The sequence below is a fragment of the Macrobrachium nipponense genome, chromosome 7 (genome assembly GCF_015104395.2).
Source record: "Macrobrachium nipponense isolate FS-2020 chromosome 7, ASM1510439v2, whole genome shotgun sequence".
NCBI classification, from domain to species: domain Eukaryota; kingdom Metazoa; phylum Arthropoda; class Malacostraca; order Decapoda; family Palaemonidae; genus Macrobrachium; species Macrobrachium nipponense.
This window is the reverse complement of record NC_061109.1, coordinates 23,585,655-23,607,654: the sequence shown is the minus strand read 5'-3', so window position 1 is coordinate 23,607,654 and position 22,000 is coordinate 23,585,655. Positions and strand designations below refer to the sequence as shown.

Genomic DNA, 22,000 nt, shown 5'->3' with positions numbered 1-22,000 from the left:
GTTTAGTATAAGTTAGTTTAAGTACTTAGTTTGTATGCTGTAATTGATTTACTTATATTATATCCATCATTTTACAACTGCTTTTCATTTGTTCCTTTTTTCCCATCTTGTCTGTTTCTCTGGTACTCTTTCATAGGCCGACACGAGCTGAGCCCAAAAAGAAAATGGGAATTTTGACGAAGGAAAAATCTATTTCTGGGTGATTGGCTCGTGTCGCCCTATGAAACCCACCCTTTATTGTTTTCCCCCCCCATGCAGGACAAGATGTTTTTAGATTAAGGATGTCCGCTAGGGGCGCTGCTGTCCGTGGCGTACCTCTAGTAGTAGTAGTAGCGGCTGCATCGCCCGTTGGTATCAGCTCTCTCTTAAGGGGATTCTGATTGGAAGTTCTAATTGGTGAATGTCTCGTGGTAGTGATTCCCACTCGCCCCTATTACCATACCGACACTTCTTTTTGAAGAGTGAGCGAGTCAGTTTTACTGACTTTTTCTTAATTTTGTTTTTCTCTGGTAATTTAGATTAATTTTACCTAGAAAGAATGATATTAAGGATCCTTTCATAGGGCGACACGAGCCAATCACCCAGAAATAGATTTTTCCTTCGTCAAAATCCCTTAATTCATCCAGATATTCCCCATACCCACCATGGAGTCACACTTAGAGGACGGGTCGTCCCTTTAATTAGGGTCGTTCCTAGGGGTAAGTACTGGATATAAACACCCTATCCCTTCCAGTGCTAAGGCGTCATGATGTCCGTCGAGATCAGACCCGGCACTGAGGATAGGTTTGACATTAAACTTTCCCCTCACTCGACCACGTCAGGTACTCGAGTTTTACGGGTGAGGTGGCATGCCGTCCATCCTCACCCTCCTTCAAATCCCAAGATTTAGACTAAATCATGTCCAAAACCAAGCAAATAGTCATCATCATAGAATCCATACCTTATTAGGGGAGAAAGGGAGAAAGATGAAATGTTTTTAGAAGAAGGAAAAGGGCTGACTAATTTAGTTGAATCAACAGCTGGGCACCAAGGCCCAGTCGAGAAGGCAGCTCCCACCAGGCATCAGGGCAAGCTGCTGAACCCTAAGCCCCCCATCCTCGGCAAGGCTTCAGCATCTGGGGGGTCCACCATATGAACTTTGAAGACCTTAGAAAGTATACGGGATGGAAGTCACCTAAAGTATTTAAACGACACTACCTTAAATCCTTAGAGGCCCTTAAGTATTCAGCAGTGGCAGCAGGGAAAATTGTTTCCCCTGACACAGCCTAGTCATGTTAAAATATCTAGTCTTAATAGATCTGCCTTCTCTTAGCTCTTTCTCTCCTACCTGCCTCGCTTATAGCCCTTAGCCTTCACCTCGGTATTTTGTCTTGGATTGTACATTTGAACCATTCTAGTACTATGTATATTTATTTATTATTCCCATACGGAAAATATTTTATATTACTTGGTGTAGTAATCACCCTGTTCTTACTGTAAATTGGTTTTGGTATTTGTATATAGTACTTCATAGTATAAGGACCTAGATTTAAGATAATTGTAAAAACTTTATTGTAAGATGTAAATAACTTAATTAAAGAAGGTTGAATTACTTTAAGAATCTAATTTCTCCCTTCCAGTAGCCTTGTAGGTTTTATATCCAAGCTTGTGCGTTCTATTCTCTGTTACTATTTCACGGAGTGACACAGGTTAGGCCCAGAAAAGGGATTTTGACAAAGGAAAAATCTATTTCTGGGCAGTGACCTGTGTCACCCCACCCAGTGAACCCACCCCTGATGTCTTCACCCTGTAGGCCCAAGCTTGGGTGCTATTTTCAGGAATGACGATCGAGGCGCTAGTTGCAGCAGTAGCAGGCAGTAGATGGCTTTGGTGCGGCTCCTCTTTGGAACGGGGGAAATTGACAAAGGAAGAGAATAAATGGCAGGGGACCTCTGGTAGTGGTTTCACTCGCCCCAGTTTTATACCGACACCCTATATAGGGGTGAGCGAACCAGGTTTATTCTGGTATAATCCAATGTAGCTTTTTATCTTGTATATTTGGCAATATTTATACCTTAGAAATGAGTGCTATAGGAATATTTCACTGGGTGACACAGGTCACTGCCCAGAAATAGATTTTTCCTTTGTCAAAATCCCTTTTTTAAGACTGTCTTAGTGAAAAGGGGCCTGCAAGGTGTGGGAAATATTCACTTTCAACTTTCTGTGGAAGGTACAGAAATTTTTTTAGAACTTTTTTTTTCTGGGCTCAGCCCATGTCGCTACGTGAAATGTCCCTTTAGCACACATTTCTAAGGTAAATTATTGCTAACATACCAGAGAAAAAAGCTAATATGGAAATGCCAGAATATTCTGGCTCGCTCACCTTATTTAAAGGTGTCGGTATGGTTTCTGGGGCGAGTGAAACCACTACTAGGGGTCCTTTGCCATTTAGATTCATCCTCCTTCAAAATCCCTCTACTAGAGAGGAGCCGACCTAAGGCCCACTCCCCGCTACCGTTACTGCTAGCACCTCTGACGTCATTCCTTTTCGTTAGCACGATCCAGACCGCACACGTTTTTTCTTGCTCTGTGTTGTGCTCGCTCTGGATTTATTATTCTTCATCATGCAACGTCAAGACTCATCTGCATCCAAGTTAAGTTCTGCTAATAATGTTTTACATCATTTAAAGACGGCCAGGGCCCATTTAACCATTTTATTTTGGTTGTTATAGACGGCGTCCAGGACGGCTTTGTTCCCGCGGCTTGCTCCCACGTGTTCCATTGTTTCGTGCTACACTCGGTCTTCTATACCATTTGTGCTCGAATTATTTAGCAGTACATTATTGACGTATCATTGATATTATTTATGTAATTTTTCACACGGGGGTTGTTTAGGAGTTTGCTCTAAGCTCGTAGCCTACATCGCTTCCTTCAGCTCAGAGTTCATGCATGCATGTTCTTTTAGTTGTCAGGTCTCTATGATAGGCTCCCTAAAGGACTCAGGTCCTTTCTTTTTGGTCCTGAGCTACCCTGGTCACTGCCCTACGTTTCTACGTATCAGCATAGGCCAGCTGCTTTGAGTCGCTAAGGTCGCCCTCCTTTCTCGGTTGGTCCGATCCAGCTTCTCCAGGACTCTTCCTTATCTTCTCCATCATATTTCTTCCTTCTCCCCCATGTTTTGCTAGGATGTTATTGATATTCATGCTTTTCGAGACGGTTTGGGCTGGCCTAGGCCACCTTCGATCGCATGGTCTTTCTCACCGCGTGGCTCATCCCACGGCCGAGAAGGGTCCAGGCGACTGCTATGAGCCACCCAGCGTCGGTCCCTAATGCTTACTCCGGGGGAGATACGCTCGTTCACGTTGTCCCTGGCAACCGATCTGAGCTCCCTCCCTTCCTCCCCCCACCACACGGGGGATATGGGAGTTAGCTGGAGGACACTTGACGCCGGCTTGGCTCAATACCGCTCTCCCCATAGAGTACCGAGGGGACCCCTGCCTGGCCGAGTCTCGGTTGGCCATCAGGCTCGGTTACGCTTGGCTCTCCTCGGTTCTCAGGCCACGCTCCCCTACCCTGAGTCATCATCCTCCCCCGCTCCGGCGGATCAGGGCTCCGGTATTGCCAGGTCCCAGGACCAGTGACTGTGGGCGAGCTCCGGCATCATTTCAATACCTCATGCATGTTTACGTTTATTCTTAACATCCATTATTTTAGTTTAAGTTGGCGGAGACCCCGCTCCCCATCTGGGTTTCACCACCTACTTATTCTAATTTTAAGTTTTTATGGCGGGGTTATCCACCCCGCCATCCATTATTGGTCCCCTCCTGCTCCTCACCCGCCGTCCCAGTACTCCTCGCTCCGGCATATAAGTTAGGTACTACTCCCGTCTCAGTGATCTTTTGTCCTCCGGCAACGCCGGAGACACACTGATTCAAGTTTTACCAACCCTATCGGACACTCACCACGTTACACGGCAGAAGAGCAGGTAGAGACTGATCCTTGGTATTATCTATTAACTCCGGTGCATTCCGGTGTTATGATATATCACATCACGGACTTAGTCCAGGATGTTAGTGTTGATACTCATGTATCATTTCACTTACAGGTCACCCACTGCATGGAGTCGGGCTGCAATGCCGTACTGCAAGACCCCTGTGGGCACGAGGTTTGCCGGACCCACGCTACCTGTGTGATCCGGTACAACGATTCATTGGTTTGGCACCACGAGAGCGGCACGATCTGCTACAAGTTCGTGGATCAGGTCTCCTCCGGGGTAAGTAGGCCTCCGGATGCTAACCTTGTCATATTTAATTCATTGACCAATATAATTCGTGATATATCAATTAGCATATATTTTAAGTTAATCTTAAGTAGCCTTAAGTATTAATACTAACTCTCTTTCAGGGTGCCCAAGCGGTTAGGGACGCCGCTTTGACCACTTTGAAGGCCTGGGTTGGTAGCTTTGGACGGAATGTCACCAAGGGCCAACCCTACATTCTGTCCAAGGAGATGGCCACCCTCATCTTCCCCGGCGGAAAGACCGCCTCCTATGTGGACCTGGAGGCGGCGGCTCCTCTGATCGCCACCATCCAAGAGCAGGTCGCACTAGCTTCGGAGGAACCAGCGAATCAGGAGGTCCTGCGAGAAGTAGCAGCGCTTGACCTCAACCTCGAGCCCATGACGGTAGGTGCCACAAGTAGGGATGTAAGTGAGGCAGGTTTAGTAGGGGCTCAAGGTCTTCCCTTGAGCCCATCTAGAGCTTCTTCCCCTACTTCTTCTACTTCTTTTCAGGGATTCACCGGGGATGGGCAGTCGGTCAGACCGAAGTCCACCCAGGTGATCCCTAAAGTCAAAGGTAAGCGTGACTTTAAATCGCTTCAAAAGCCACTGTCCAAGAAGTCAGGTTCTAGCAGCGCCCATAAATCTTCGGCTCACCATCCCGGAGTGGACAAGACTAGAATGACTTCGTACTCGGAGGGTTCCAAGTCCAAGTCTTCTAGGGACAAGGCTCAGCTCTTCTCCGACCCTGAGCCTTCAACCTCTACAGGAACCCGTCCTAGGACTCCCAAAGAAAAGGTGGAACCTTCACCTTTCGACCCGGACACCTTCACTGCAAGTATTTCGGCCAATATTATGTAGCAGATGTCTGGTTGGGAACTTAGTGCAAAATAAGTTCCAAGAGATGTTCACCCTGATCTCGTCTTCTTTGAAGAAGTCAGGCCAGTCAATCCGAGCCATCTCGGAGAGAATAGTCACTCAGGAGAACCTCATTGCACGTCTCCGAGAAAATCCTGCGACAGGTCTTGCACAGCCCGGCATGGTAGCCCAAACCATGCCGGACTCACGTACTCTCCCTAATTTCACGGTAAGCAATCCCTGGAGGATTTCTTCCCACGCTCCCTTCGTAGACGGGATGCTGACATTGGAGGGCTGTGGAACTCGAAGGCCTGAGGACTTCGAGTTCCATCCGGCAGATCTGCAACCCCCCTTCATCGGCTATGCTCGTCTTACGGAAGCAGCGATGAGGAGAGAAGACAAGATCCCGAAGGAGACGGTCATCCTCTCCAGGGATCAAGCTCAATGTGAATGGCTTAGGAGCCTGGAGGAGTGGCAATGCAACAACACCAGGGTCCAAGGCTTTAAAAGCGCCTTCACGATTTTCACCGTGGACGCAGAAACGCCCATCCCGTTCACTTCGAAGGTAGCAGAGCTCACTTTACAGGCTGCGATGAAAGATGAGCCAATGCCGCAGCTCCGGGAGACGGAACCTACATCCCTCCTGCTCCCCGGAACAGACGATCTATGGTTAGATCTCCCGGCCACCTTTTCGGTCGGGAAACTTAAACTGGACTGTGCCATCTCTCAGTTTAGCGAGAGACTACCCAGGCTTCCGGACAGCCTCATCCAAGCTGAATTCAACGCCAGAATGAGATTTCCAGGTCCCTCAATACTCTAGTTATGACGGAGGTATCGGCTCTGATCTACGGAGAAGAGCTGCTATTCAAAATCATAGCAAAGTCACAACTGTATACAATGCAATGTGACTTAAATGATTTCGTCATAGCTAAAACATGTTCTGGTGGAGGCCACCATCCGACATGAGCCCAATAAGCTCTTAGCTGCTTCCATCTGGGGTGCTGATCTCTTCCCAGAATCGATAGTGAACTCAGTTCACTGCAAGGCAACCAGACTCAATCAGAGTGAAGGTTCGCTGGGGATTGATCAGCAAGAGGAACTCGGAATCGGCCGCATCAAATAAGAAATCCAAGAAGCCTAGGAAATTCCAGCCTTTCCAGGCTCCTCAGCAACAGGCGGTGATGCAGGCATTTCCGGTATCACAAGTACTGCAACCGTCCACCTCCAAGGCGCAACCACAACAACAGTTTGTGCTGGTGGCGCAACCTCAGCATGCACAGGCTTTGACCTCCTACGCTGTCTCCCCGGCTTTCAACCCGGTGTTTGAAAGCCAGTCCTTTCAACCATTCAACAGGTTTGGGAGGGGTAGCAGAGCTAGAGGTGCCTTCCGCCAGAAAGGCGGCGGAAGAGCATCTAGCCGAGGTAAGAACTTACGAGGAGGGCGCGGGACACGCCCTTCCCCGAGCCAGTGAGAATCCTCAGGTAGGAGGGAGACTGTTCCTCTTTTGCCACAGATGGAGGTTCAGCAAATGGGCCCAAAGTATTGTGTCCAAAGGCCTAGGCTGGAGCTGGATCAAAGGTCCTCCTCCATCCAAAACCTTCCATCAACAACCAACAGCGGAATTGATAGAGTACGCTCAAGAACTCCTTCAGAAAGGAGTAGTGTCAAGAGTCAAGCATTTAAAGTTTCAAGGTCGCTTGTTCAGCATGCCAAAAAAAGGCTCAAACAAACGAAGAATAATTCTAGACTTGTCCCGTCTAAACTTATTCATTCGTTGCGACAAGTTCAGAATGCTGACCATCTCGCAGGTGCGGACCTTACTACCCCGTGGGGCCATCACCACCTCTATAGATCTTACAGACGCATACTATCATGTTCGAGTAGCAAGACACTTCCATCCGTTCCCAGGCTTCAGGCTAGGGAACCAGGCATTCTCCTTCAAGGTAATGCCTTTCGGGCTCAATATAGCCCCCAGAATATTTACAAAACTGGCGGAGACAGTCGTTCAAGAACTCAGGTCTCAAGGAATAATGCTAGTAGCTTATCTGGACGATTGGCTCGTTTGGGCCACAAGCATCGAGGAATGGCACAAAGCAACGGTCAAAGTAATCCAGTTTCTGGAACACCTAGGGTTCCAGATAAACAAGACCAAGTCCCGGTTAACACCGGAGTCTCGCTTTCAGTGGTTTGGCATTCAATGGGACTAGGACTAGAACTTCCACACTCTATCAATTCCGTCGTTGAAGAAGAAAGAAATAGCCAAGGCAACCAGACAAATTTCTCAAGTGCAAACAGACGTCCTGGAGGAACCAGGAAAGGATCCTAGGCTCTCTCCAATTTGCTTCGATAACAGACGTTCTGTTAAAAGCAAAACTGAAAGATATAAACCGGGTCTGGCGCTCAAGAGCAAACAACAGATCCTGAGACAAAACTAGCCACTGTCCCGGCGATCTTATGCAAACGCCTCCGCCCCTGGATGAAGGTCAAGAATTTGTCGAAGACAATTCCCCTTCAGTTCCCTCCGCCGGCACTAGTTATCCACAGATGCGTCACTAACCGGCTGGGGAGGGTACTCTCAGTACAAGAAGGTACAAGGAACCTGGTCCCTTCCATTCTGCCAGCTTCATATCAATGTACTGGAAGCTATGGCAGTGTTCCTCACCCTGAAAAAGCTTCATCCAGCCAAGAAATCTCATATCAAACTGGTGCTGGACAGTGCAGTGTAGTACACTGCATCAACAGGGGAGGCTCCAAGTCAAGCCATGTGAACCATGTCATGATAGCCATATTTTCATTGGCAGCCAAGAACAAATGGCAACTGTCCGCCACCCATCTAGAGGGAGTAAGGAACGTAATAGCAGATGCGCTATCTCGTTCAGTCCCATTGGAGTCAGAGTGGTCCCTGGACAAGGCAGTCATTCAACTGGGTCTGTCAACAAGTCCCAGGGCTTCAAGGTGGATCTCTTTGCCACGGAGTCGAACCACAAACTCCCTTGTTACGTGGCTCCCAACCTGGACCCTCTGGCTTATGCCACGGACGCCATGGCTATAGATTGGAATCAGTGGAAGATTTACATCTTTCCTCCAGTGAATCTTCTCTTGAAGGTTCTGAACAAACTCGGGACGTTCAAGGGACACATTGCTCTAATAGCTCCCAATTGGCCCAAGAGCAATTGGTTCCCACTACTACTGGAATTGGGACTCCGACCTCAATGGATTCCCAATCCCAGGCTATCACAACTAGTACAAACGAAGACTGTGTACGCTTCCTCAGGGATTCAGAAAACTCTAACTTTATGGATTTCATGAAGTTTTTGCGGCAAAAAGGGATGTCAACAGCGACCCTTTCCCAAAAATATCCTATTCTTAGAATCGGATAAACGGGAATCAACCCTACGTCAGTATGACTCAGCAGTTAAAAAACTAGCTATATTCCTGAGGAATTCTGAAACCCAAACCATGACAACCAATCTGGCTATATCCTTTTTTAGGACACTGTTTGAAAAAGGTTTAGCAGCAAGTACTATTACTACTACTAAATCTGCACTCAAGAAAATCTTCCAGTTTGGTTTCAAAATAGACCTAACAGACTCTTATTTTTCATCTATCCCCAGGGCCTGTGCTAGACTCAGGCCATCAGAGAGGCCTAAGTCTGTGTCATGGTTCTTAAATGATATTCTCAAACTGGCCTCAGACACTGATAATGAATCATGTGACTTTTTACCCCTCCTGAGGAAAACATTATTCCTTTTAAGTCTAGCTTCAGGAGCCAGGGTATCTGAACTGTCGGCTCTATCTAGAGACTCTGGTCATATAGAGTTTCTCCCTTCAGGAGAAGTATTACTTTCTCCAAATCGTCAATTTCTAGCTAAAAATGAGGACCCACTAGATAGGTGGGCCCCGTGGAAAATTTTCCCACTTCCACAGGACCCATCCTTATGCCCAGTTACTGCCCTAAGAGCATACCTAAATAGGACGGCCCTAAGATCTTCAGGCCCTTTATTTATGAGGGAAAAAGGTGGCACTATTTCCTTAAAAGGAATTAGGCAACAAATATTATATTTCATTAAACAAGCCAGCCCAGAGTCCTTCCCTCGTGTACATGACATTAGGGCAGTGGCTACCTCTGTTAACTACTTTCAGCATATGAATTTTGATGATCTGAAAAAGTATACAGGCTGGAAATCTCCGACAGTATTTAAACGCCCTTATCTTAAGTCCTTAGAAGCACTTAAATTTCCAGCAGTGGCAGCGGGAAACACAGTTTCCCCTGACACTGCTTAAATAATAGTAAGTAGTTTAAATCTAGATCTCTCCTTTCTACCTGCCTCACTGACATTCTTGCCGTGGCTCTGCCACCATGTAGCCTTTGTCGTACCTTGGATGCCACGTGTTGTACATAGTTGTGATGTTTCCTTGTATTTTAATTTTAGGATTAATTACACTTTAATTTAATATTGTATCTAATTTTAAGGTTAACTATATTTTCCTGCATTTACTCTTAAGTTTTCAGTACCTTTGTTACCCAGTTCGTAACTTTATTCTTAGATTATACCAATTAGCCTTAATTGTTTTTTATTTTTCCTACAATATTCTTTTTGTACTCCATTGTTCCAAGCTTATGTGGCCATTTCTCTGGTACTATTTCACGTAGCGACACGGGCTGAGCCCAGAAAAGGGATTTTGACGAAGGAAAAATCTATTTCTGGGCAAGGGCCCGTGTCGCCCAGTGAAATCCCACCCTTCTCTTGTACCCCCCCTTTTTTGGCCCAAGCTTGGGTGCTAACTCCAGGTATGACGTCAGAGGCGCTAGCAGTAACGGTAGCGGGGAGTGGGCCTTAGGTCGGCTCCTCTCTAGTAGAGGGATTTTGAAGGAGGATAAATCTAAATGGCAAAGGACCCCTGGTAGTGGTTTCACTCGCCCCAGAAACCATACCGACACCTTTAAATAAGGTGAGCGAGCCAGAATATTCTGGCATTTCCATATTAGCCTTTTTCTCTGGTATGTTAGCAATAATTTACCTTAGAAATGTGTGCTAAAGGGACATTTCACTGGGCGACATGGGCCCTTGCCCAGAAATAGATTTTTCCTTCGTCAAAATCCCTTTCTTATACCATGAGCATATGGTACATATTTTTTTGTCTTTCCACTGGTGATGTTTATTTTAGTTTTTCTGTTAAATTGGTCATCCTTAAATTTAGCTCAGTCATGGGTGTATGCATTGATACATATATATTAGCCCGGACTGTAGGGGTTCAAGTAAAACCCTATTTTGCAACAGCAAAGAACAGATGGAAATACTTTTTAACTTTAATGAAATATGAACTTCCATAGTGTATGTATGAAAGTCATCAATTAAAGACTGTATGTCACCTCTTGGATATCACAAACAACCTCATGAACAACTTTATGAATTTTTCAATGAATTACAAAAGCTCTGTAAGGACTAGAAAATATAATGTATCAGTGATAATACAACAATATCCACCAAAGAATATCACTCCAATGCATCTACAAAAGTAACCTTATTGAATCTCCTAGCATAATATCTATTCATATTCTCCAGCATGCAGTCAACTGGAGTACATAAGCCTGAATAATCTCGGTTTCTCCTGTGGACTACATCAACAACTAGTATGAGGAAGAAATGCTGCTTGTATGAATATTCATTGCACTCTAAAGTTGAGTGTCCTGCATAGGAAGCTACTTATAAACAGCAGCAAGATACCTACAGCCTGTCAATTTGAAACAAGCAGAAGCAGTGCTAAAATTCTACCAATGCCAATGATTCAAGTTACTAAACAAGGCTTAAAAAGCCAAGAAAACTGATACCATTTATTAAGTGGATAAGGCTGAAACTGATTGATTTTATTATGACAAGTGTTTAATCATCTATGGCATGTTTAAATCAACACTGATTGCAATGAATTGATTTAGTAGTGAGGGGAAAGAAAACTTTTTATAAAGAATCAAAAGAATAAAAATATGAAAGCTGAAAAATTTAGTCAAAGAAAAGTATGCAGTCTAAGTAAATGTAACAAACAGTTGGTGGCAATTGTTGGTAAAATGAATGCAAGGGGTAGCAAATACAGTGGATGATGTAACTTTGGGGAACAGATACAGTAAGAGATATATGGTAGTGAAATTAGCTAAACCATAGAACTTGAGAAGAAAATGTACAAGCATGGCTAACTTATTTTAAAATACACCCTTAGAGGGAAAATCTTTCTAAAAGCACAATAGATCCCATGTAATAAAAAATTTGATTTAAAGTACATGTTAGTATACCTTATCCCATGGGGGGCACATCTTCGGTATGCCTTGCATGGTACACTTTGGGTGGTATCAAGTCTTTGTAGCATTCCTTTGACTCCAGCTCAACAATCCCCATAAAGGGAAAATGTAACCTTGAAACTAAAAACTACTTCCATTATAAAGCTTCAATCTTGAAGGAAAGTTATAAATTCTTGATAGGGTAACTATTAATGCTTGATACCATGACAAGAAGCTTATGCTGTTCTGTACATCTCCATCTGAAGAAATCTAGAATGGATGATGCTCTAGGGTTGGCCAAAATACTAAGTCAAATCCTAAGATCTTCATTTTTCGATAAAAAAGTTGAAAGATCTGCGCAAGAAGCAACCACACTTAATTCACCTATCTCTCCTGAACATGGTGATAAATCAACACCTGCAGCTTCATATAGTGGACAAGTGTGCAGCTTATAAACCACCCATGTAAGGGTCCATTAACCTACATGTGGGTTTCTCTCTGACCAACCTCAAAAAAAAAAAAAAAAAAAAAAAAAAAAAAAAAAAAAAAAAACACTAGTAGCTGTGAGAAGGGCACACACTAGCCGTTAAAATTTACAGTATTGCTGCTCAAGGAGTGGTACCTATCTAAAGGGAGACTGAACAGCCCATGGCAACTACTGTACTCAGCAGATCTTGCCCAGGCATGCATGCTAAGCTTATACAATGAAAGGGGTACATCCATTATTTCTCAAAAGCTAAAAACTGGCCTTTCCAAGAAAGCTATTGCAACAACCCAGAAGATTCTATATCACCCAATAAAGAACAGGCAAGACAAGTGCTATAAAACTGCATTTTGCAAAAGTTTCAGTGGCTCTGAAACTTCAAAGGGATTTAGGACTGACAAAATTCCAAAAGCAGTGGATTTAATACCACGTTCATGTACTTCAGTACAAAAGCTCCTCAACAGAATGATTTTACAAATTTCATCAACTATTTACCCTCCATGTCATGTGCTACTATGCTACTTTGTTCAGCCGTGTAACAATAATCCCTCAAAAGTGCAGGTTGAATTTCTGTATGCAAATCTAAAGTACACAAACATTAAATACTCATGAACCCAAAGCCTGCATGCATGGCACACTGAACACTGATGGAAATGAGTCTGCAGTATCAGTGCAACTAATTAATCTGTAATTTCCACTCCTGAGTCGCTAGCATTGAGTACAATGCTTGTAGTTCTTTATTAGTTAAGAGTAACAAACTGCCTCTGGTTGTTGCTCAACTTAACCTGTAGTAGCGCAGCAGTAAAACCAGGAGCACCTCTACTTAAGTGGGAGCTTTGTAGCAAAAGAGTATTCAGATTGCTCAAAGTATTAGTGGAAGTTATGTAGCTCAAGGAGTTATCAGATGGCTAGCAAAACTTTAAAACTTTTCTGGGCACAGAACTGCAAAGAAAACAACCAGATAACACTTATTACCTGCACTAAAATAAAACCACAACCCATCCACTGAGAGTGGTGGGTGCTCTGTGTACATTGTACCCCTTGGCTCCCTAAAATCTGACACCTTACAACAAGGTGAAGAGATGGTGTTAGAACATCTTATGATTCCTTCTTCCAAAGCCTCATGCCCGTTATTGATAATCAAAAGGTACTGCTAGAAATTTAACACTGTTTCCTGTAGGATGATTGTAGAATGGATGTAAGGGACAAGTGGAGCCCGAAAATTAGAGGAAAACAACTTTTATGACATCTTTAGCTTTCAGTCAAAAAGAAGGAAAATGCTCCCCTAAATCTGAGGGTATCACTGAAAATAAATTCATTATTATAAAGAACCAGAGTTCTAAATGGCAGACGAAACAAGATCTAGCCATAACACCTTAGGTTATGGATGGCATTTGAAGTAGTAGATTCTTTTCATGAAATGCCTGAACATAGCTGGACAGAGAGATCTCTATTCATCTCAGATCTGGTAAGCACTGTTGGGTGCTCAGAGAATGAGCTGGTGCCAGGTTGTGGTGGGAGCCCCAAGTTTTAGTTCGAGGACAACAGGAGCTCTTGCTATCACACAACAGAAAAGATGGCCACAAACTTCCATTTTCTTCCAGGTAATACTGGAACCCTCCAACTGTACAAAAGCTCTCTATTCCTCCTCAAAGTTAGTGAGAGCTTATGGGCGCTCAGAGACCTGGCCAACGCCAGGTAGTAGGCAAGGCCACAGGACCTGGCCATCATCTAATTACTAAACATTTGGGAGCTGGAGGGCAAGGCTAGGAGTTTTGGTTAGAGCTGGTGCCCGGCTGTAACTGGTAAATGAACAAAACTTGTTATTGAGTCAGACTTAGCATGATTACCTTTCCCATCTCTCAAATGTCTTTTGTAGCACCTCTGAAAAAAGCCCCTCCTATCCGATAAACACCCGGACAGCCCAGAGCCCGTCCACATAAGAGTGTACTACCCTTGATGGTGTCTCTAAAGTGAGATTGTTCAAGAACGTACAAAAGGTGGAAGAATTCTGGGATAGTCCATAAATCCATTGCAGCATATTGGGAACCATAATTCCAATTCAGAACAGGGCAACGAGGGACTTGGTAACACTTTGATGAGTCTGAAAAAATCAAGCCCTTCCTTGACCATATCGAACAGTGGAAGAGCATAGAAATCAAAGTTGAAAAAATCTTGCAAAATGGTGTCCATGTTACAAGGTTCCTTTAAGGTGGGAGACAGCCAAGGTCAGCCTGCCCCACAGATAGCACATAACTCACAGAACGGGAATCAAGGTCCACTCAGGAGTAAGAGTGGGTTTCTGACGGTTCTGTTTCTCTGCCAGAAAACTTGATTAATCATTCACAGTAAAAAAAACTCTTCACTTGTGGGCAAGTGTTAGAGTAAAAATGTAAGAACTGTGGTGATGTCTCAAGGAATACCTCAGTCTAGGCTCTCCTGGCATTTGTAAGGAGGTTTCATTCTCCAGGGGATATGTCCCAAAAAATAACTCCTGGTTTCCTCAGCGGGCTCCCTCGATTAGAATGAGGAATGAGAAGTAGTCTAAAACTAGTCTCATGATGAGGGACCTGTTTCAGACGACTAAAATTCAAGTCTAGGGAAAGAGACTGTGGAGCCCAGCTATGATACTCTGTCCCTGCTGGTCTTGCGGGACAGACTGAAGTTCACGACCAGAAAAGAAAACAGAAGAAAGCGGAGAGTAGACTTGAGAGAAGGCTTGTGTCATAGTTATTGAAGCCTAATCTCCCAAACTGGCAGACTACCTCATGAGACGAGTCTGAGATTTCTTCCAGAGTCTGTAGGTGGACATGACAACATATCTTTTATAACCAGGAACTCCATTCAAATACAACGAGGAATGGACAACAGTTCTGTACAGTTCGTCTCTGAAAACCAAACAAATTTGTAGAACATCTTGCGACTCGCAGATAACTAAGTGGACTAGTTGCCAACCCTGTCAATACTTGACAGCCACGGACACATAGCCATCAGAGCGGGATCAACTTCCTATGCCGTAACCCCCAGCGTTGACTCAAAAACACCTCGTACAGACTGAAAACATGCAGCACTGTACTTGGCTAAAACTAATATCTGATATGCTTAAAGGAACTTGGAAAGTCCATAGGGGACAAAAGCTTGGCCACATGGATAAAAAAAAAAAAACTTGGCCATTGGATTAATAAAAAAAAAACTCTAGAACCCAAATAGGAGTAATAACTTCTGCTCCAGTGAAACACAATGCTCTGAAAAAACTTACAAAAAAGAATTAGGCCTTCAGCGGTGGTAGCCTAGTATAGCTAGAAAGAGCCAAGCGAACTGGAGCAGGAGCCGGGTACTTGGGATTTGGCATCAGGTGCCTGAAAGCCAGTGCCAGGAGCTCTGACGGTGATCATGCACTGCTTGTGAAAGGATTCATGGAACTCTTTTTCAGTCTGGTTCCCAAGAAAGCCTATCCATAAAAGAGTGCTCAAGAGAGCATATATGCCTTCTGAAAGTAGCTGTGATTCTCTTGGTAGACGGCTGAGGCTGGCAACACTTGTAAGTCTCCAGTCTTCTTGGAGTTAAAACAAAAAAGATCCTTTCTCCAAAATCTTGACAAGAACTTCAACCAGGAGGACTAATTTTGAACCATCAAAAGGAGTAGTAATGAAAAAAAAAAACATTTGTCTTGCTCCCTTAAAAACCACAGTCAGGCTCCCAACTCTCTGTAGAGGGACAGCTTTCTTCAACAAGCTCATAAATTCATCCACCAGTGTCCCTGTCTGGAAAAGTCAGTGCTTTGAGACACTAATTGACGACAGAAAAGGGTGCAATTTGGCCCATCCGGAACTCTAGGCAAAGGTGGAACAGGTCGAAAAGAGGAAATACCACCCAAGTGATTGTATGGTATTCAAAGGAGAGAGTCCGATGCTGAAGAATGATAACAGATGATTAGAGACTAGAGTTGGCCACTAGAAGACTGGAGCTAGTCTTCCAAATGGAAATTGTGCTCGAAAAAGAACAGCATCATGTTCTTCAAAGAGAAAGTCACCAAGCTAAAGAGATTGGTGTTAGCCACTAGTAGGCTGGTGCCAGATGCCTGAGAGATGGTGATACGGCACTTGGGCGCTATCAAGCGTCATGGAACGCTCAAGCAATATCAGGTACTCTTGGAAGCTTGGGTGCTATTGGTTGCCCTTGGAAGCTTGGGTGTTATGGGAGTTTGGGCGCTTATATTCTGCTCTGAAAAGCGCTTCTTCAATGACAGATATACTAAAAAAAATGCCATTGGTGCTTTGTTTGCACTGGAGTGACACTAGAATAAGAGCACATCTCTATGGACACCTTTCCAATGGCTGTCCGCCGACAACTGCGAACAACAGGCTTGACTGAGGGGTAGCTATCTGGGGGCAAAACCCTTTTCGACTCCTGTGGACTGACAGTATGTCTCCTCCTTGGTTTAGGGGAGTCTGACAGGGACTGGGTTTAGAAGAGCCAATAGGGCTGGATAGCAGCCTCTTCCACTGCAAATCCAGTAAGACGCCTTTCTAGTGGCTATCTGTCGAGACCGGGGACCAACAACAGGCTCAACTGAGAATGCATCTACCCTTGTGTAAACCCCCCAACCTCCATTGGACTTCCAGTATGTCTCCTCCCAGGTTAAGGGAGTATGACAGGGACCTTTGTTTAAGAGAATTGTGGGCTGAGTAGTCACCTCCGCCACTTCACAACACTTCACTTAATTACACGGTTAACATTAGTAACCCAGACACAAGACCGGCAATGGTACAATAAGGAAGCAAGGGAGCCAGCCGCAAGAGCAAGTGGAGAAAATTAATGAGGGTCAGTAGAAGGAGAGAAAATTGATGTAGGGAGAGAGTTGGCACCAGGCTAGCAGGGCACCAGGAGAGCTGGTAGCAAAATGATTGAAATTTCCACAATAAGCACATTTTTTCTATATGTAATATATTTTTGAGGAGGAAGAACTACACTACAAAGTTTACAAGAGTGCTGTTTCATGCTTTTATCACAAACTGTTTCCTGACCTTGTAAAAAAAAACTCATAGCACAGTACCAGGGTGCCAAGAATGGTGCTAATCTCCTCTAAAAAGCAAGCAAAATACTTACTAAGCACAATTTTCTCCCCACTAGGTACTGCCATTACATTTCCAGTTCTCTGCAAGGAAAAGTGTAAAATGATTTTCAATTAATCATTTACTAACAACAGAAGTACACAGGGTACAATTATACAGGCATATCTCAAATCCTATCAAATGCTACTGAGAATTGCAGATATGCCTATCATTACTGAAAATATATGTCCGGTGGCTAGCACAACATCAACGTTTAGTGCACTACTCGGAAATGGAAATTAACCTTTACCAACCATAACTGAAGTACACCGAGTATCATCATACATACATATCTCAACTAATATAACACATTATTGAGATGTGTAGATATGCAATTCATTAACAAAAACATCAGTCCGTTAGCAAATACTATATGTAGTACAGTGTTCCCCCGTATTCACAGGGATGGGTACCAGATCCCCCCCACGAATAGTTAGAACCCATGAATAGTTGCAACCCATATAAAAATGCTTTTTTGGGATCAAGCCGTGTCGCCGGGTGAAATGTCTCGTTAGCCATTTCTAATATATATAACTAATGCTAAATATACCAGAGAATAAACCAAAGGGACTGACTGAGGTTACTACCCTCAGGCAAGCACTTTTATAAAATAAAAATGTCGTGTATAAACCAGGGGCGAGTAATACAGCCACGTTTCCTTCAACCCCACAGAAAGATCCACATCAACAATCCCCAAAACATGAGGCGCTGTTATACAGGCCGCCTCCCCGCAACCAACACCCTCCTCCCGAGCGCCATCTACAACATCTTAAGTTAGCACAGCGACATTGTAGCACGAGATTTTTGTCTCTGTTTAAATTTTAAGATTGTGTCGCTTTATTGTGGATTCTACGATGGCAGCTTCCGTACCATCTAAGTTGAGTACCCAGAACATGCTTTGATTTACTTTTTAGGTGGTAGATTGCCGTTTTTTAAGACTTTTAAGCTCGTTTTTGTTGGCGCTTCGCGTGGCGTCATCGCGGGCTTCATCAGCAAGGCGGCCCGTTGTTTGCTCTTTGGCGATATTTCTACCTAATTTTGTAAATTTATGATCTGTATGCGCCTGGTTTTCTTTGGAGTGTCTTGTTGTAGTTTTAGTTTGTGATATCGGCACCTTATGGCTAGGATCGAGTTTTAATCGTTCCTTTATATACTGGTGCTTTTTTATATATATATATGTATTTATACGTAAGGAAGATACTCTTTGATTTCCAGTGTTAGGGAGTTCTAGTACTCCTTTATTTAGCATTTATTCAGGTCTTTTATACATTTAGTTAGAGCTTTATCGCAAGGTAAATTCACCCCTTTTACCTTTTGTTGTTAGGCCTAGCACCTAGGTTAGGTTGCTCTCTGAACCCCGCGTGGTGGCATATCTGTGCTGTTTTTAAGCGTAGGCTATGTGTTGGATCTTTTAGCTCTTGTTTTCTGGAATTTTGGTCCCAGGTGATTCAAATTTAATCTTATTAGGGCTATAGGGGTTCTAATTAGAGTAACCTAGCGTAGGTTATTTAGGCTAGCCTAGCCTAGTAGGCTACTTCTTGTTCGCCGTCTTTCTTTCAGTCTTTCCTCTTTTGACATTCCATCAACGGTCGGTTAGCTGTTGGGAAACAGCGCCTGATCTTTAATTTTAGCCTATAGGCTTGCCTTTAGGCATGGATCCTGCCCGTTTGATGGAGTAGGTTTCATATTAGTTCATAGAACTTGTTACCTACTAGTCACCTTTAGAGAGAGAGACAGTTAGAAGGGAGGCGGATGGGAAGTGGGGAACGTTTGCAGTGTTAACTTGTGGGTCTCAGGTTGACTTGGTTGTCTTCATAGAATGTCGTTTCTTTATCTCCACCCGCCGGACTCCGGGGGGCAGAGTGAGAGACTGTTCTTTATTTATTTACATCTTTCATCCCCTCTCCGTTCTATTTAGACATGAAGGATTACAAGATTGATGTTGTTTGACAACCAGTTCCTCACGGTTTGACTCATTTTGTTTTCATTTCAAACGTGACTTGCTCCTTCCTTCGCGTCCCGGTAGATCCGGGATTCCAGCAGGGAGGGGTAGGTCTCCTCCCCACATTTGTTTATGTTATTATAGTATACATAGATCAAATTTGATGTTACTTTCCTGCTGAATTTCAAGTCGTGGTAGGTTCGGAGATCTGGGCCCGGATACGTTTGAATTTCATAAGGAATTGGTTGATTTACGTATACGATTGTCTGCTAATTCATTCGGGATCGTGGTAGGTCTAGTATCTAGGCCCGGATACCTTCCTGACGGATTGGGATCACTAACATTCATGTAGTTTTAGCTCTAACTGTGTTTAATTTTTATCCGGTCGGTGGTAGGTCTATCAGTATAGGCCCGGATACCGTCAGGATAATGAAATTTATATTGTTTAGCATGTTCTATACTTATATCATTTTGTCTTATACCGTTTTTTCTAGACGTTGGCAGGTCCTGAAAAACGGACCCGGATATCGTCCGGAAATAACGGTTGTTCATATATTGTATTTATCTTTTACCCATGTCCTCTTCGTTAAGAGATTCTGTAGTCCGGCGATGCCGGATTACTATTTTAGTCGAGGCACACTGGGGTTTCAAGAGATATTTTATTTGTTTTTCCGAGTTTCCTTTCCTCCTGGCTGTTTTATGTTGGCATCTTCTCATTCCGGCGACGCCAGATTTTGAGTTGAGGGAGAGTGAGGATTCTCAAGAAAAATGTAAATCTGTATCATCCAATTTTCCGGGGGGTATCCCTGGAAATTTGCTGTTATAATTTAGCATGATGATTGGTTGATACTCATATTTTAATATCTCTTACAGGTGTTACAGTGTGCTGAGGTGGGCTGTTCCGCCATGCTCCAACAGCCGTGCGGGCATGTAGAGTGCCGCACTCACTTGGCATGTGCAGTCCAAGTTCTGGAAGAGACGGTCTGGCATTATGAGAGATGCCAGGTCTGCTATGATCTCTACGCACAGATCACTGATGACTCGGTAAGTAGACATATAATCTGGGTTTACTGTTCTCTGTTTTATTGGATGAATGGTTCTTTTATACATCTGGAGTTATTTTTACCTGCGTCTGATCGAGGATTCTCTTCCAGGCCCCCAGCCCCAAAGAGGTGAAAAAGAAAGATGCGGCACTCGCCACCTTGAAGGTTTGTGGGTAGGTGGCTTTGGAAGAAATGTAGGAAAGCTAGGCCCTATATTCTTTCCCGGGATGTGGCTTCCGTCATCTACCCTAATTCGAAGACTTCGGCTGTGGCGGAGGAAGTCGCGGCGCCGTATCTTCAAGCAATTAACGAAGAGTTCCAGAGTTTGGAACCTTTAGAGGGACCCGAGGCAGAGGTAGTAGCGGAAGTCGGCGGCTTGCACTTATCGTCTGAGCCGATGCAGACGGATCAGGTAGGTGAGGCAGTAGCTAGACCTTCTCCTTCGTTCTCCTCCTCTGACTTCCCTCCTTTTCCTTCTCTTACTCCTTCTCCAGTCGCTTCTCGCGTCCCCTCTCGTACTCCGCCAGGGTTCGAGGGTTTTGGGAACGCTGACAAAATTAAGGCAGCGTCTGTTCAGCCTAAGGTGAAGACCATGAAGACTAAGCAGCTGCCTGCGAAGGTGAAGTCCAGCACCTCGGCCCCTTCTGCCGCAGACTCCACCTCTAAGAGTAAATCTAGCCGAAGCAGCAGCAAGGACAAGTCCTCACGTAGGACTAAGGAGAAGCTTGCTACTCCTTCTCCTGCTCCTTCACCGGCCCCTGCCCTGGTAGCTGCGGCTATTCTTAGTCCAGCTCCAATTCCGGCACCGACTTTACCATCTTCATCAGGCCTTTCATCAGCGGATGTGCCGGTTAACCTAGAGGTTCTGACTTCCCTTCTTATTCAGAAAGTTAGTCAGGAAGTTTCCTCTCAGGTAGCTAGAGATATGGCAGCTCTTTCAGGCAGACTGGAATCGCACATGTCTCGTACGGACCAGTCAGTGTCAGAGCTGTCAGGGATAGTGAGCCAACACCAGTTGATGATGGCCCAGACAGGTGGAAACCCACAGCTTTTATCCATCCTGCCTAATGCGGCCAATCTGCCACCTCCCTTTGAAGCAGGCAATCCATGGCGTTTAGCTTTTGGAGCTGTTTTGCGTGACAGAAAGCTTACTATCGAAGGGTGCGGTACACGCCCTTTGGAAGATTTTGAGTTTCACCCGACAGACTTGCAATCTCCTTTCTTAGGCTATGCAAGGTTGACCAAGGAAGCTCTTGTAAGGGAAGACAAGGTTCCGGCTGAGACTCTTATCTTCCCAAGGGAAGCGGCCCAGTCAGCTTGGCTTAGGATTATGAAGGAGATGGAGTGTGTCAACACCAAGATCACTCCATTTAAAGGGAAGTATACCACCTTCACTATCCCAAAGGATCACCCGCTGCCTTGCACCACGAAGATCGCCGAGCTGACCCTGAAAGCTGCGGAAGAAGACAAGCCTCTTCCACAATTGAAGGAGACAGACTTGACGTCTTTGTTGGTGCCCGAAGATCCTACATACTGGCATCAAACTCCGGAAACTTTCCAGAAAGGAAAGTTGGAACAGACTGTGCTTCAACACAATTTAATGAGAGACTCCTTAAACTACCTGAGCATCTCATTAAGGAGGAGTTTGAAGCAAGGTGTAGGCTGAGTCGTTCCCTTCACTCAGTCACTTCCGCGGAGATGATTGCTTCCACCTATCGACCGCTTCGGAGTTTCAGGTCCTTACCAAGTCGTTGTTAGGCACCTTTCAACACGACTTGTTTGATTTCGCTGTGGCTCGAAGAGCCTGCCGGAAGTTTGTTCTGAGACCAGCAACGATCAGACATGAGCCTAATAAGCTCATTAGATCTTCGATATGGGGACCTTCCCTCTTTCCGGAGGATTTAGTAGCTCAGGTTACTCAAGAGGCAGTGAGAGCCAACCAAACACTTGCAACCAGATGGGCTCTTAAGTTCAAGCGTCCAGCAGACCCTTCCCCGGCAGGCACTCAGAAGGCCAAGAAGCCAAAG

The 22,000-nt window shown here is 44.6% G+C and overlaps 1 protein-coding gene across 2 annotated transcripts in view; it reads right to left on the bottom strand.

The window, feature by feature from the left end:
* Positions 1-22,000, bottom strand: part of LOC135217467 (gastrula zinc finger protein XlCGF57.1-like) — a 175,428-nt gene that overhangs the window by 24,723 nt on the left and 128,705 nt on the right. Inside the window, exon 2 of one of the 2 annotated variants that reach the window (XM_064253372.1) lies at positions 16,984-17,032. The exons of the other annotated variant lie outside the window; for it this stretch is intronic. The gene's annotated coding sequence lies outside the window, so the exon portion shown is untranslated. The remainder of the gene's footprint in view (positions 1-16,983; positions 17,033-22,000) is intronic. 2 annotated transcript variants of the gene reach the window in all.